The sequence below is a fragment of the Synchiropus splendidus genome, chromosome 13 (genome assembly GCF_027744825.2).
Source record: "Synchiropus splendidus isolate RoL2022-P1 chromosome 13, RoL_Sspl_1.0, whole genome shotgun sequence".
Classification (NCBI taxonomy): domain Eukaryota; kingdom Metazoa; phylum Chordata; class Actinopteri; order Syngnathiformes; family Callionymidae; genus Synchiropus; species Synchiropus splendidus.
Window position 1 is genome coordinate 18,572,994 of NC_071346.1, and position 15,177 is coordinate 18,588,170.

General features: G+C 49.1%; 1 non-coding gene across 1 annotated transcript; it reads left to right on the forward strand.

Annotated features, from left to right (window-relative positions):
• Positions 1-1,187: 1,187 nt before the first annotated feature.
• On the forward strand, positions 1,188-1,261 carry trnan-guu (transfer RNA asparagine (anticodon GUU)). The gene has a single exon. It is a non-coding gene; the product is annotated as a tRNA-Asn (tRNA).
• Positions 1,262-15,177: the final 13,916 nt, after the last annotated feature.

The following is a 15,177-nucleotide window of genomic DNA, read 5'->3' on the forward strand; positions in this document are numbered from 1 at the left end:
TTCCTTCAGTTCTTCATTAATTTTTTTCATCATGATTTGTAAGTGTACCAAAATGGCCGACTCACCTGCAAAGCATATAGTGAGTACTTTGAACTAATTTCACCAGTTAAATCTGCCAAAACACAAAAATCTGTGACCTTGTCTGTGACCTTCTTCATTCCTAACCTTCTGCCTGAGATCGACACAGTTTTCAACTGCATCCCAACCTGTAATGCTTGGTGGAAAGGCATGTAGTAGTGGATGGACTCACCAAGCTGTGACTAGCCAAACTGCAAACATGGAGCCTGATGGAGTTACAGCCTTACAATTGTTTCAGAAAGCTGGTGAAGTGAAAAGTTTGTGTTGGTTTTGGATGAATCAGGTTGCATTCTGGAACATCAGGCGTAATTTTCCAGTGTCTCATCTGTGTAGATCATCTGAACAGATGATCTGAAATATTGAAGCACTGGATCACAAACTTCACTCCAGTTTTGTGACAGCTTTACACTTCCAAATCCTAGCTACAGTTGATGATGTGATCACCCTTTTCCTAAACTACGTCATTTATTCCAGGTACGTCCCATATGGTGTCGTTGTTTGGCCCCTGGTATGGGAACCACATCGGGACGCTCCGATCGATCAGTCACCATGATCATTATCATGACAACCTATGGGACAGGGGTCCACCCATTTGGGTGGACTCATGTCCCATAGGTTGTCGTTTTCCTGGTTCTTGCCCAGGACAACCAGCGTTGACTATTAGCTTGGAGCTTCTGACCTTGTGCTGGGACTTTGACTAAACATGTGTAATACGTGCTTTTGACAGAGATTTGAATGCAAAACACTGAGACAAGATTTCAGATTTTGATATTTATGTACAACTGTTTGGGACACAAGCTTTGCAACACTACTAAGTGATGTGAGCCATGTGACAAAACAATGTCCATGTGATCGGCACAATGAGGTTTGGGACAAAGAAGTGGAAGACAGTGTTGGTCGATGCAAAGATGAAATGGTGGAACTTTTTGCTCTCATTCTCTTTATTCATTTATTCCCTAAAGCACTGCTACCATCTTTCTTTACCACTCTCTCTTTGCTGAAAAACATATAGTTATGACTTACTTCAATCACACAATCATTCTGCACAATCTTCAAACCTTGAAAACTGAAAAACGTTCACAGATCCACATTTTCTTGTGTATCAGCATGTCTCCGTGGCGCAGTAGGTTAGCGTGTTCGGCTGTTAACCAAAAGGTTGGTAGTTCGAGCCCACCCAGGGACGTGACCTGCTTTATCTTGCAGTGAAAACTTCATTCATGTACTCACTCTGACAGGCATGATGTTCATCTCCAAAAAAACAATTCTCTTAAACAGGGGTCACCAAACTGTCCCAGAAAGGGCTGCAGGTTTTTGTTCCAGCCAACCAAACACACACAGTTTAACCAATCAGGTGTCAATTTGGAGACCCCGACTCTTAACCATCCTTCCATGAACGTATGTGAACCTGCGATCATCTTCGATTATTATGATTATTATTATAAATATAGCCTCACAGTCCCTTGTCCCATGATCATAGACAGAGGCATAGACATCGACTCCCACAAGTCCCATATGGTCTAGTGGTCAGGCTTCCTGGTTTTCACCCAGGCGGCCTGGATTCGACTCCCGGTATGGGAAAGCTACCATCATTATGGTTTGTTGATGTTGTTCAAAGACAGATTGTTGTTATGACTCACCTGTTCCAAAACTCCCTTAACTCGAGAGAAGGCATAAATCCCACTCCGTCTCACACGCCAAACAAGAACTCTAACATTCAGTTGATATCTTTGTTGTCGAACCTGTGTCAGTCTAAATAAACGCGTCAACTTATCAACCACTGCCTCAGACAGCTGGTGTCAGTGTAACCAGTGAGAAGATCTTTAGTTCGGGTCTGATAGCAGTGTACTATCTATTTCAGATTTATGAAACTTCTGAAATCAGAAGACATTCATCACATCACACATCATACAATCACATACAATATTTATGAGCATCAAAAACAAAGAAAATGTAAGATTTTTGTTTTCCAGTAACATAAAGTGCGGCACCAAAGAAAGGACAGAAATATGTTTTCTCCATGGAAGCTTTTAAACCACAAATAAATTTTCCTGATATTTAAAGAGTTTGGTTTGTCTTGGAAAGAAATAAATGCAGATATATGTATGAATGTCTATATCTATATGTCTTGTGCTGGCCAGCTTTATAAAATTAGTTCTGAGGAGCTCTTCTGTTTGTGAGGAGAGTATCAAGCATTGGTGCTCAATCTGATCTGAACTTGTCCTCCCCGACCATCTGAAGATATCTTCCTTTTCAATGCAGTCTAAAGTCCAATGTTCATCTACGAGGGAGATGCAAACATGTTTAACAGACGATGGATGGCGACTTGTCAGAAGTTCGGATCACCTGTATCACGTGTCTCCTTCATCGTTGCTGCAGCGTCTCTGAACCCCGCCTCCCCAGTAGAGCACTGGTAGCCAGTGTTGGGCAAGTTACTTTAAATCAGTAACTTAGTTACAGCTAGTTAGTTACCTCGTTGAAATGTAACTTTGTTACTTAAGTTACTCATTACTTTCAAAGTAACTGGTAAAAACATAATCATTTTATAACACTCCCCCTGGAACTGCAACCTTATCGTGGTGGGGGAGTTTGTGTACCTTGAATGATCCTAGGAGCTATGTTGTCGGGGGCGTTATGCTCCTGGTAGGGTCTCCCATGGCAAACAGGTCCTAGGTGACGGTTCAGACTAAGAGCAGTTCAGAAGCCCCGATGACAAAAGCAAAAACATCAAGGACCGTGACGTCGCCCAGCATGGCGCAGCCGGGGCCCCACCCTGGAGCCAGGCCTGGGGTTGGGGCTCGAATGCGAGCGCCTGGTGGCCGGGCCTCTGCCCATGGGGCCCGGCCGGGCCAAGCCCGAACGAATGACATGGGCCGTCCCTCCTGCGGACCCACCACCCACAGAGGGAGTCATAGGGGTCGGGTGCAAAGAGAACTAGGTGGCAGTCGAGGCCGGGGGGCCCGACGACCTGGTTCGTGTGGACATTCTCTGGCTCTTGGAACATGGAATGTCACTTCGCTGGGGGGGAAAGAGCCTGAGCTTGTGCAGGAGGTTGAGAGGTACCGGCTAGATATAGTCGGGCTCTCCTCCACGCACAGCCTGGGCTCTTGAACCCAACTCCTTGAGAAAGGCTGGACACTCTACTTTTCTGGAGTTGTCCGCGGGGAGAGGCGGCGGGCTGGCGTAGGCTTGCTCATAGCCCCGCAGCTCTGCAGCTTCGTGTTGGGGTTTACCCCGGTGAACGAGAGGGTCGCGTCCCTACGCCTACGGGTTGGGGACAGGTGTCTCACAGCGGTTGCGGCTTACGGGCCGAACAGCAGTGCAGACTACCCGGCCTTCTTGGAGTCACTGGGAGGGGTACTCGACAGTGCCCCAACCGGGGACTCCATTGTTCTACTGGGAGACTTCAACGCCCACGTGGGCAATGACAGCAAGACTTGGAGGGGCGTGATTGGGAAGAATGGCCTACCCGATCTGAACCTGAGCGGTGTTCTATTACTGGACTTCTGTGCCACCCACAGTTTGTCCATAACGAACACCATGTTTGAGCACATGGGTGTCCATAAGTGCTCATGGCACCAGGACACCCTTGGCCGGAGGTCTATGATAGATTTTGTGATCGTGTCATCTGACCTTCGGCCACGTGTCTCGGTCACTCGGGTGAAGAGAGGGGCAGAGCTGTCAACCGATCACCACCTGGTGGTGAGTGCGATCCGCTGGCAGGGGAGGAAGCCGGTCAGACCGGGCAGGCCCAAACGTATTGTGAGGGTCTGCTGGGAACGCCTGGCGGAACCCACTGTCAGTGGGGTCTTTAACTCCCACCTTCGGGAGAGTTTCTCCCAGATCCCGAGGGAGGTAGGTGACATGGAGTCTGAGTGGTCCATGTTCTCCTCCTCCATTGTCAGTGCGGCTGCACGTAGTTGTGGTCGCAAGGTCTCCGGTGCCTGTCACGGCGGCAATCCCCGAACCCGGTGGTGGACACCGAAAGTAAGGGATGCCGTCAGGCTGAAGAAGGAGTCCTATCGGGTCTTGATGGCCTGTGGGACTCCTGAGGCAGCTGACGTGTACCGGCAGGCCAGGCGTGCCGCTTCCCGTGCAGTCCTGGAGGCAAAAACTCGGGTCTGGGAGGAGTTCGGAGAGGCCATGGAGGAGGACTATTGGTCGGCCTCGAAGAAATTCTGGCAAACCGTCCGTCGTCTCAGAAGGGGGAAGCAGTGCCTCACCAGTGCTGTTTACAGCGAGGGTGGGATACTGCTGACCTCGACTGGTGATGTTGTCGTGCGGTGGAAAGAATACTTCGAGGGTCTCCTCAATCCCGTCGTCACGTCTTCCACTCAGGAAGCGGGGACTGAGGACTCGGCATGGTTCGCATTGCCGGCAGTAAATCAGACCTGTTCCCGGTGCATGTTGGTCTCCGCCAGGGCTGCCCTTTGTCACCGGTTCTGTTCATCACTTTTATGGACAGAATTTCTAGGCGTAGCCAGGGGTCGGAGGGGATCCGGTTCGGGAACCACAGAATTTCATCTCTGCTATTTGCGGACGATGTTGTCCTGCTGGCCTCATCGGACCGGGACCTTCAGCATGCGCTGGGTCGGTTTGCAGCCGAGTGTGAAGCGGCCGGGATGGGGATCAGCACCTCCAAGTCTGAGGCCATGGTTCTCGACCGGAACACGGTGGTTTGCTCTCTCCAGGTTGGTGGAGAGTTCTTGCCTCAAGTGGCGGAGTTTAAGTATCTCGGGGTCTTGTTCTCGAGTGAGGGAAAAAGGGAGCGTGAGATTGATAGACGGGTTGGTGCAGCGGCAGCAGTGGTGCGGTCGCTGTATCGGACCGTCGTGGTGAAGAGAGAGCTGAGTCACAAGACGAAGCTCTCGATTTACCGATCGATCTACGTTCCCACCCTCACCTATGGTCACGAGCTTTGGGTAGTGACCGAAAGGATGAGATCGCGGATACAAGCGGCTGAGATGAGTTTCCTCCGCAGGGTGGCTGGGCGCACCCTTAGAGATAGGGTGAGGAGTTCGGTCATCCGGGAGGAGCTCGGGGTGGAGCCGCTGCTCCTCCACATCGAGAGGAACCAGCTGAGGTGGCTCGGGCATCTGATCCGGATGCCCCCTGGACGCCTCCCTGGGGAGGTGTTCAGGGCATGTCCTACCGGGAGGAGACCCCGGGGAAGACCCAGGACTCGCTGGAGAGATTATGTCTCCGGTCTGGCCTGGGAACGCCTCGGGATCCCCCGGGAGGAGCTGGAGGAGGTTTGTGCGGACCGGGAAGTTTGGGCTTCCCTGCTCCGAATGCTGCCTCCGCGACCCGACCCCGGATAAGCGGCAGAAGAAGGTGAAGGTGAAGGTGAAGGTGATTTTATAACAGTCACGGTTATCGGACTGGTTGGATGCAGCAAAACTGGGACAGAGTTATCCTTATTCGTGTGGCCTGCTGCGGTGCCAGACATTGAATTAAAAAAAAAAAAAAAGCATCTTCTGCCATCGCTCGTAAGTGCGGGTGGACGTAACTCAAGCAGGTTGTGAGTCGGATGTTACTTGCATATGGATATGAAGCAAAAACCATCCTGAAAAGAACCCCGGTCTTCCGCGTGACAGACGGAGATACTGTCCACTATACTAACAAGGATCCTGTCAGCAGTGTTTAGCATTCACATCTCTGTCAAAAGAGTTTTGTGGTACATTTGTTTTATATTTCAGGAATATTTTATCCAACTGTTCATTGTGTGGGGACCAGGGTGTGAATATTCTTTAAAAACACCTGGGAAATTATAAGATCCAGAGAAATAATCCCAGGAAGAGTTTTATTGGTGGAATGTTTTTACTGGAACAAGAAAGTGAGAATCATGAATGTGTACACTCCTCCAGACTCTGCCTAGTTCAATGTCATAATGCCATCAGAAGTTCCCCTATTGAGCAGGAATCATGTTAACGGTTGCTAACATAGAGGTAATGTCGTCTCCTAAAACCAACAAGTCACGTCTTCCAATCTCCTTGAGGGAACTAACGATGAAAATGACCTGGTTCAAGGAAGTTGAGGAAAATGAGCAGTTTGTCGCCGCGAGTTACAAAACACAGCTGATATCAGGTTTGTCATGTGCTCACCACAAAACATTTGCTAAGACAGAGGAACACACACACTGCATCAGGTTACACACATCACACTTCCCTAGGAGCCTGGATAGCTTAGTCGGTAGAGCATCAGACTTTTAATCTGAGGCTCAAGTCCCTGTTCAGGCGATGCTCTGTGTCTGGCCAAGTTGGCTGTTTCACTGGTTGTGTGTTGGTGCAGGATGCAAAAGGACTTCGTTCAGGCTCTGATACATTTGGGGTCTGACTCACTCATGGTATCTTGTTGAATCAGCTTGGTAAAAATAAACAGAAATTTCCAGTAACACTACCACATTTTATAATTTATTAGATGTATTTACATATGACAGTCGTGGTACATTCCTCGTTGGCGCAGCAGGCAGCGCGTCAGTCTCATCACCTAAAGGTCGTGAGTTCCAGCCTCACTGTCTTTTTGAATAGTTAGAAAGTTATATGGATTTCCATTCCATTCAATTAAGTTCAACTGTTTTGGGGAACAAGCTTTGCAACATGACTCCAAATCTTTAGTCATCTACCACTTTAAATATTAACCATGTCATATTCGCATTTCTGTTTTTACACTCTTGTCTCGTATATACTGTAGTATTGCGATGATTCTAATGTATATGGAGAACTGTTTTTGTTTCTCGTTCTTGGTCCGTGGGAGAGACCAGCAGGCGAAGTGAGGGCTTTGCCTTGTAATCTCAATATTCCTCCCATCTCTGCTGCACTCGGACGACGGTCAAAGAGAGATGGAAAAAAGGAACGATTGAAAACTCCCAAGATAAGACATAATAAGTGGACCGGTGGAGGTATATCCATCACCATCACATAATCCATCAACATTGTTTTCTTTCAGTTTCTTTCCAGTTCTGACACTCCACTGGCACTAGGACCACACGTGGTCAGGTACGGCGCTTACTACAAGGTGGAGGGTTTGGATTTGCGGCGCAGCGTTCCCTCTCACTTAGCCATCATGCACGATGCGCGATGCCCTCGCTTGACCTACCCCCTGAGGAGTGACTACCCGCTGACAGAGCCACCATCACGCAGTAGAATGGTGTCTACGTTGTCGTCAACCAGCTCATAGCGCTTGAGAACATCATCGCGCTCCTTATGAGCTCCATGGACAGGCTCATCCATCGCAGAACCTCGCTCACTCCACAAGAGATTTTAGAGTTTCAGCAGTCCATCGGCGTGGTCTTCTGCTCGCGGCGCCTCCTCCACACACAGCCGCTGCCCGGGGGAAATACCGTCGCTGGTCGAAGGGGCTGCTCCTCTTGGAGAGACCGGTCGGCTGCGCTCACCTCTGCTCGCTCCAAACAAGTAGGAAGCACTTTGTATCTAAAAGTATGCATCTAAACCAAAGTCTAACTTGAAAAAAAAATAAGATGCATTACTTTGGTATCTGGCCTGTTCCTTCTCTCCCCAAAATTACGGTTTATCACCCGCCACGTTTTCTTACGGTTCGATTTGTTTTTGCTTGAGATCGTCTCAGGAGTCCGAGCAGTATAGTAACAGTCTCTCTGCATCTTTATCCCTGACGTCAGAACTGTCCCTGGAGAAGTTTCTGGAGCTAAGAAGTGATGTTTTTCCTCAGCTTTGCCACAATAAGAAGCATAGGCGTCAAATTACTCTTGCCCGTCTCTCGACACATCCCAGTTCCAGCCAAAAGTCAGGAGAGTTTAATTTCTGCAATTAATTCTATTTATTACACTTTCCAGCAGGGGTCGCCACAGGACCGTGAAAGCCACCTCTTCAGAGGACCACACAGTAGGCGCTGCATGCCAGACATGTTCTGTTCTCAGCTCCCTCGTGCGATATCTGATGCGATGTCTGTCTGTGATTCTGTTCTCTGCAGCCCTCCAAACCTCTCAGAGGCAGGTAGGACATCGTCATCTACGGAGTCATCTCTTTCTGAGGATGATTGGGCCGGTCCCTCGGGGTCCATCTTAGGAGAATTGCAGTGTCAGATCAAGGTACACTGCAGCCACTGAGTTCATCACACAAGTCGTCACAAGTTTGGGGGCCCTACTTCCTCTGACGGCTCACCTAACAAATGCGAGCCTGTTTTTGAAGATCCAGCGGGACAGGAATTCCCCAGAGGAGTGGTCGCTGAGCACCGACTGCCCTTTCGACCAGGACACGTCCCGGAGGGCGGGTCTGCTCCTGTGCTCAGGGCGCCGCCACCTGGACCTGGGTGAACTCAGAGAACCAGCGGTCATTTCTGATGGAGGAGGCACGCTGTCCTGTCAAAGGAAGTAATCGAGCTAGTGCCAAAGCGATCCACCTACACTGGGTTTTACTCTGGGTACTTTCTGGAACCCAAAAAGACAGGAGAGTGGACACCTGTTCTGGACCTCAGTCTCCTCAACCAATTCATGACCAGACAGCGGTTCTGGACTACCTGGAGACTCCTGCAGTGAGTCAGAGTGTGAGAGTGGAAGACCTCCATAGATCTTGCAGACGCCTACTAACACGGTTCGGCCGAGTCACACGAAGTTTCTCCGGTTTGGGCTAGAGGGTCAGGTGTATCTACACAACTTTCTAGTGCCTCGCACCTTCGCCAAGTGTGGGGAGGCGGGGCTCGAACCACTAAGGAGACAGGGTCTGTGGATTCTGACAGTCTCTTGGATTCTTCGACCACTGGTTGTTTCTAGCCAGGTCCAAACAGGACTCATGAGCGCACACCAGCTTGGTGTTGGAGCACATCACGCAATTGAGATTCAGCGTAAACCTGTCCCTGAGTCCCTGAAAACTCAGATTCGGCGTGCGATCATTGTGACCCTGGTGTGCCCCAGTGCCTCTGGTTTCCAGGACTAGTGCAACTCGTGAAGGGCGAGTTTTGGGACTTGCACCTGCTCCAAGCAGGAGGAGCCCTGAAGTCACCACCCCCGCACCTACGTGCCCTGTCTGTCCACCCTGACTGTATTTGTTTTTGTATTGATGGCTCCCCAGTCACCGTCCGTCCCAACCCAGCCATCCAACCCGAAGTTAACTCTTCGTCCCACAGATGCATCAGTTCATCATCAGTTCATGCATCACCTCCACACGAGGATGCATCACAGGCTCACCTGCACACTCTGTGGCCGTTGAGGGCACTGGATTGCTACTTACAAAGGGTGAAATGTTTTAAATGGTCAGAGAGTCTCCTTATCTGCTATGGCGGCTGCCAGCACGGAGTAGCACTCTCTACTCAGCGTCTTTCTTTCTGTCCAAGGTCAGCCATCTGCCTGGCTTACGAGTTAGCGGGACAGGCTGCACCGGAGGGCACTCAGACACTGTGGTAATCCAGGCCAGAGTAGGTGTTGGAGGCAGACGCTGGAGACACTTTTCTTGCTTCACCAAAGAAATTTATTAAGAAGCTGCTCCAGGATGCAAAAATAGCCAGGAAAAGTATAAAAAAAAAACATGGATTGCCAAGAAACTCAACAGTTAACTCAACGTAACGGAAAAGACTGAAATAATTTCAACAGAAATTACTCATACGCACTTGTGCACACCTCTGCACACTGCAGCCTCCCCCTCTCTGGTCTGCCCGCTTCTCTCTTTATGCGTTTGAATCTGGACTGTACCTCTCAACAGGTAAATCCCAAATACCACCAACAACCATAACTCATTTCTGCTGTAAGAAACAAAGTCCTCTGCTCACCATACTTTTAACACAATCTGCCACCTGACGCTCAACCTCGCTCCATTACTCCATCATAGATAATAAAACAAAACAAAACACTTCCCTACCTTGGCCTCCACCACAATTGAAACTTTCCATGATGTCACTAATGACATCACCAAGGTGATAAAACCAGGAATTGAGCCGCCACGTCCTCCTTTTTACCTGAAGGCCTCGTGGTGAGTAACACAACCAACATGCTTAACAAGTATGACATAATACCTAAATAACTGACATTTAATTGAACCAATAAACGTGCTTTAACGTAACCATACTCCTTTGTGTTGATTTTTGATACACCAGAAGATGCAACTCAAACATGACCCGGGATAGTTTGAACGCATGATTCAGGTTAAAGATGGAATTAAATCAACCCAAAAAAGCATACAACAATAACTTAAAATGAGACAAATGGGTGATTCTCAGCCACTTTGTCCCAGACACACTCTCCCTGTAGCATGGCTTCCTCCACAGCCCTGCCGCCTGGAGTACCAATGGAAGAGAAATTTCCCACAGCGTCATCGTCTTTGGTCTCCATCTTTGCCAGAGCTTATCTTGTGGAGGAGTCAGCGAACTCCATGGCCCATTTGTTGATCATGGAGGTCTGGTCAGGTGCATGCTCTTCAGTTACAATCCTTCACCTTCTTACGAATTCCATGGGAGCTTGATGCTGATATCACAGATCCAATCATACTCCGGCATCATATCCATCATTCCCTCACGATATGTTTTGTTTTTTTTTCCACAGTCTTACAACCTCTGGTCTGGAAGAAAAGACCAGAATTCCCCTTTTGGGCATCTCCTTCCATCATGTTAAGCCACTTGAACCTCATAGTGCTGTATTGAACCTTATAGTGTTGTATTGCTAACGGGTTAGTGGCTCAGCAACACCTCGCTCACCTTTCTCACAGGTGAACCAGGCTCGCTTCCCGTCCACCACCTTCATTTGCGAGACTCATGATGGACAGGACATGGGTAAATTAATTCTCCTTTTGGGGCTTTGTTTCTTACAGACTAAGGACACTGTTGTAGACCAGTCGGCTGCTCTCACCTCTGCTCCTTCCAAAAACGTAGGAAGAAAACTTTGTATCTAAAATTATACATCTGAGCCAAAGTCTAACTTGAACAAAAAATAAGATCCTTTACTTTCATATCGGGTCTGTTTTGTCTCAGCCCAAAATTAGGGTTTATCACCCGCCAAGTTCTCTTCCGGTTCCAGTCAGTGCGAACTAGAGCGGCAGCTCTCCGGCTGTTGGACATACACCTCCCGTGTACCTCCACGCGTTCGTTTACTCGTCAGAATGACGACCAAGAAGCCAACAAGTTATATCCAAGATTTATTCCCTAACAGATGACTCTAACACAAAGGCAGAATTCTGGGTCAGCAACTACGCCTGACTTAGCTTTAGCAGAAGTCCGATAGGGCGACAAAAAACTATCTGAGGTCTTGACCCTTTATTCACAAAAGTTTCTCTACGTGGGCTCCGTCCTCGATTGGTCCCTCTAACGAGTTACAATTTTTGTTCCTCCAGTGTGGTTCACTCCAGTCTTTGGACTCCACCTGCAACTTCAAATTCTCACACACACTCAACCACACTGCCTCATCCAGCATTCCTGTGTCTGTAAATAACTTCAATATTAGTAGTACAAACAATGATTAATATTCATACCGTAGAATGAATGCACAATTCTCATTACGGTTTCAAAAATTTGTTTTTGTTTGACATCGTCTCAGGAGACCGAGCAGAATAGTAACGGTCTCTCTGCCTCCTTATCCCTGACGCCAGAACGGTCCCTGGGGAAGTTTCTGGAGCCAAGAAGTTTCGTCTTTTCTTAACATCGCCACAATAATAAGCATAGGGGTCAAAAAACTCTTTCCCGTCTCTAAACAGATCCCGTTTCCAGCCAAGTGTCAGGAGAGTTTCAATTCTGCCATTAACTCTTATGATTCCTCAGACTCGCCAATGTCCAGCAGGGGTCGCCACAGGACCGCGAAAGCCACCACTTCAGAGGATCACACAGTAGGATCGGCGTGCCAGACCGGCTCTGTTCTCAGCTCCCTCACGGGATGTCTGATGCGATGTCTGTCTGTGATTCTGTTCTCTGCAGCCCTCCAAACCTCTCAGAGGCAGGTAGGACATCGTCATCTACAGTGTCATCTCTTTCTGAGGATGATTGGGCCGGTCCCTCGGGTCTCCATCTTCGGAGAATTGCAGTGTCAGATCAAGGTACACTGCTAGATTGGGGGCTCTACTTCCTGTGACGGTTCAGCTGACAAAAGCGAGTCTGTTTATGAAGAACCAGCGGGACTTGAAGTCCCCAGAGGAGCGCTGAGCACCGACGGCCCTTTCGACCTGGACCTGCGCCGGAGGGCGGGTCCGCTCCTGTGCTCAGGGCGCCTGTGTTACAGGTCTCGGTTACCGGGCCCAACTGCAGATGAGTTGCCTGTTTTAAAAACAGTAGAAATGATCAGGGGCGACACCTGCTTCCACTCCGTACAGCGCAGCTCAGCAGACTGATCAGTGCTGACGACGCTGTTAATCAAGAGCGTCCCCGGATGCAAACAGCGCCACTTCGCCTCCTGCTGGCCATGGGACCTCCCAAAATACTTGAATAAATTTAACTATAAGTCTTTCCCCTGCACCGAAACCACGCCCCTAATAATAGCAACCAGCAACTTATCTACATAAAAAAATAAAAATATGAACACTATTATATATATTTTTTAATAACAAAAATTGTGATCACACATTTTGCGTCACTCAGGCCTACCGGCCTACTAGATGTCTTGCGCCAATGACCTCACCCCTAAGGTCGAGCAAAACATTGTTAGTCCGGATGCAGTGTAGTGGCACCAATAAGCCTCCATACAGTGGGTCTGGGTGTCCCCCTGGTGCCCCTCTCGTTGCCAAATCAGGTGCTTCCCTGCTCTGGCGACTACACAGGGGAACCTGACGCCATCCCATAGCCACAGCACTAACGTGGAAGAACACACTTGGCACCGTCCATATTTGGAGGGAGAACTCTGCAGCGGAGAGACGTTCGGCTCATGAAGAAGCGCTGCCAAAGAGAAACACTTTATTGCACCAAAAACACAAAAGCATCAGCCCTATTAATGTTCGCTCCACTCAGGAGGGAGGGCGTTGCACCACCTGACCGAAGGAAAAAGGTGCATTTAGATGAAGAGAGCCTCCCCTCGGTCAGCTAGCGATTCTCTCATCTATTGGCCACAGCTGCTGGAAGCACCTGTAAACAGGACAACATGAGGCAAAGAAGAAGTTGCTGCCTCAGACAAATAGAAATCTGCAAAAGTTGAGCCGTAAGCTCAGGAAGCTGCTTGTAAGATTTCTGCCAAAGAAAGTCCTCTGAAGGCAGCTATGGATGGTGCCCCTTTTTACCACCTGCCAGAGCCACCCACATCTTATCTGTTTTCCTGAAGGCCTTGACTCCATTCAGATATGCTCTCAGTGCACTCACGGGACACACCTTGTGGAAGCGCTAGTGGTTCTCATCCGGGTGGGGGGTAAGACAGAAAGCCTTCACTGAAAAATTCCTGACCTCAGAAGAGGCACAAATGAATTTGGGAAAAAAAAGACTAATCGAGAAGGCACATAGTTCTCCAAACCCTCCTGATGGAGGCCAGGACTAGGAGGAGAGCTGCTATGTGAGCCTCCAGCTATAAAGGAGCCTGATCAAGTGGCTCGAAGGGAGCTTCAGAGAGAGACTTTAATACCAATTGAAGACTCCTTCATGCAGGGATCTCGAAGACTCAGACCGACCGGTGCGTCTGAGTCTTCGAGATCCCTGCATGAACTGGAATAGCAGTGGATGTTTGCCCAACGGACACCAGTCCAAACCCATTGAGCATTATATGCTTTGAGTGGTGATTTAGCATTTCGAATAGTGAACTGCACCTCGTGGGCAGAGGACCACCTGCTAGCCTTGAAGTAGCCATGCTTTGAGGGGACGACCCAGGACATGCGGTCCCCTCATCATTTCTGGCCCCTGCTGCAGGACTGTTTGCAGTTTGCAGCACACCCCTGTGTGAGTGTGTGTGTGAACACAGGTGGCAGAGTCGCGCAGTCCAAAACACCTCCCGGGACTCTGGAACACCTATGAGGTCATCTTGACCAAAGACCAAAGCTTAACCCCCAGCCTTGCAATGTGGCCTGACCTGAGAACCATGGTCAATTACCATGTTTTTCCATACCGGACGTCTAACTTGCACCGCTGGCTCCTTTCCCAGACGGCCGTCAAGGAGATGCACGTTTTACTGCACTAAAGCGCCTGCAATGTCACCAACAATGTTGCTTTGGTATGACGGAAGGTGGTGTGCCCAGTGTCCTGTCGCTATCTCGGATGGCCAGGGCCTCACACGGGACCTGCCTATGAGAGTTCCTACCTCACCGCCACTCCCAGGGTCTATCCAGCCTGAATGAATGAATGGGTTGTGAAGATGTAGCTTTAACAACCCCTCATAAATAGAGTGTAATTTTACACCCCGGGTGGCAGGACTGCCGCCTCAACTTTGCCACCGTAAGCTGAAACTGAAGGTGGCGTTAACAACCCCTCATATATCGAGTGTAACTTACACTCTGGATCAGCAGGAACTGCGTTGCTCTCTTTTAGCCACTATACCGCTGAAATAGAAAGTGGCAGTAACAATCCTGCATACTTGGAGAGAAACCATTTACTGAGCAGCTACAGTCAGGGTTCTAGTCTGAGCTGAGCAAGAAAGAGGGAGTTTATTCACAAATGAAAAAACAGCTATGCAGGAATTCGGTGGATCTTGGGACGTTGCACACTCCACTGCACTGAAATGAAGCAGATACCGGTGTCCCAGGGCCAGGGCTGTGAATGAGGGCCTCCTGGTCGCAGGGTTCGGCTGCACCTGAAGACAAAATTACATGAGGGAAGGAGGATGCAGACACATTAGACACATAGTGGTCAGCAAACGTAGACATTGATGACCAAGAAGCTGCCTGGCAGTTATCTTTAAGAGACACTTCCTTGAAAGCAGCCACAGATGTTGCCAGGCCTCTGGTCGAGTGTGCTCTCAGTGATTCCGGTGCCTGTTTTCCCGCTGTCTCATAGGCTTTCATGATGGAAATTCTAAACCAATTTTACAACCTGTGAGGGGACAGTGCCTGACGCTTCTTTCCACAGGGGAGAGACACCCACAGAGTGTCCGACTTTCTGGAGGGTGGAACTCGATCCAAATAAACTTTTAGCTTTCTAACCGGACACATTTTGTGTAAACTGTCATGCTCCTCGTCTGAAAGTGGAGGAGGGCAGAAAGACTTTACTGCCAAGGTGCTGATCTACGACAAGAGAACCAGA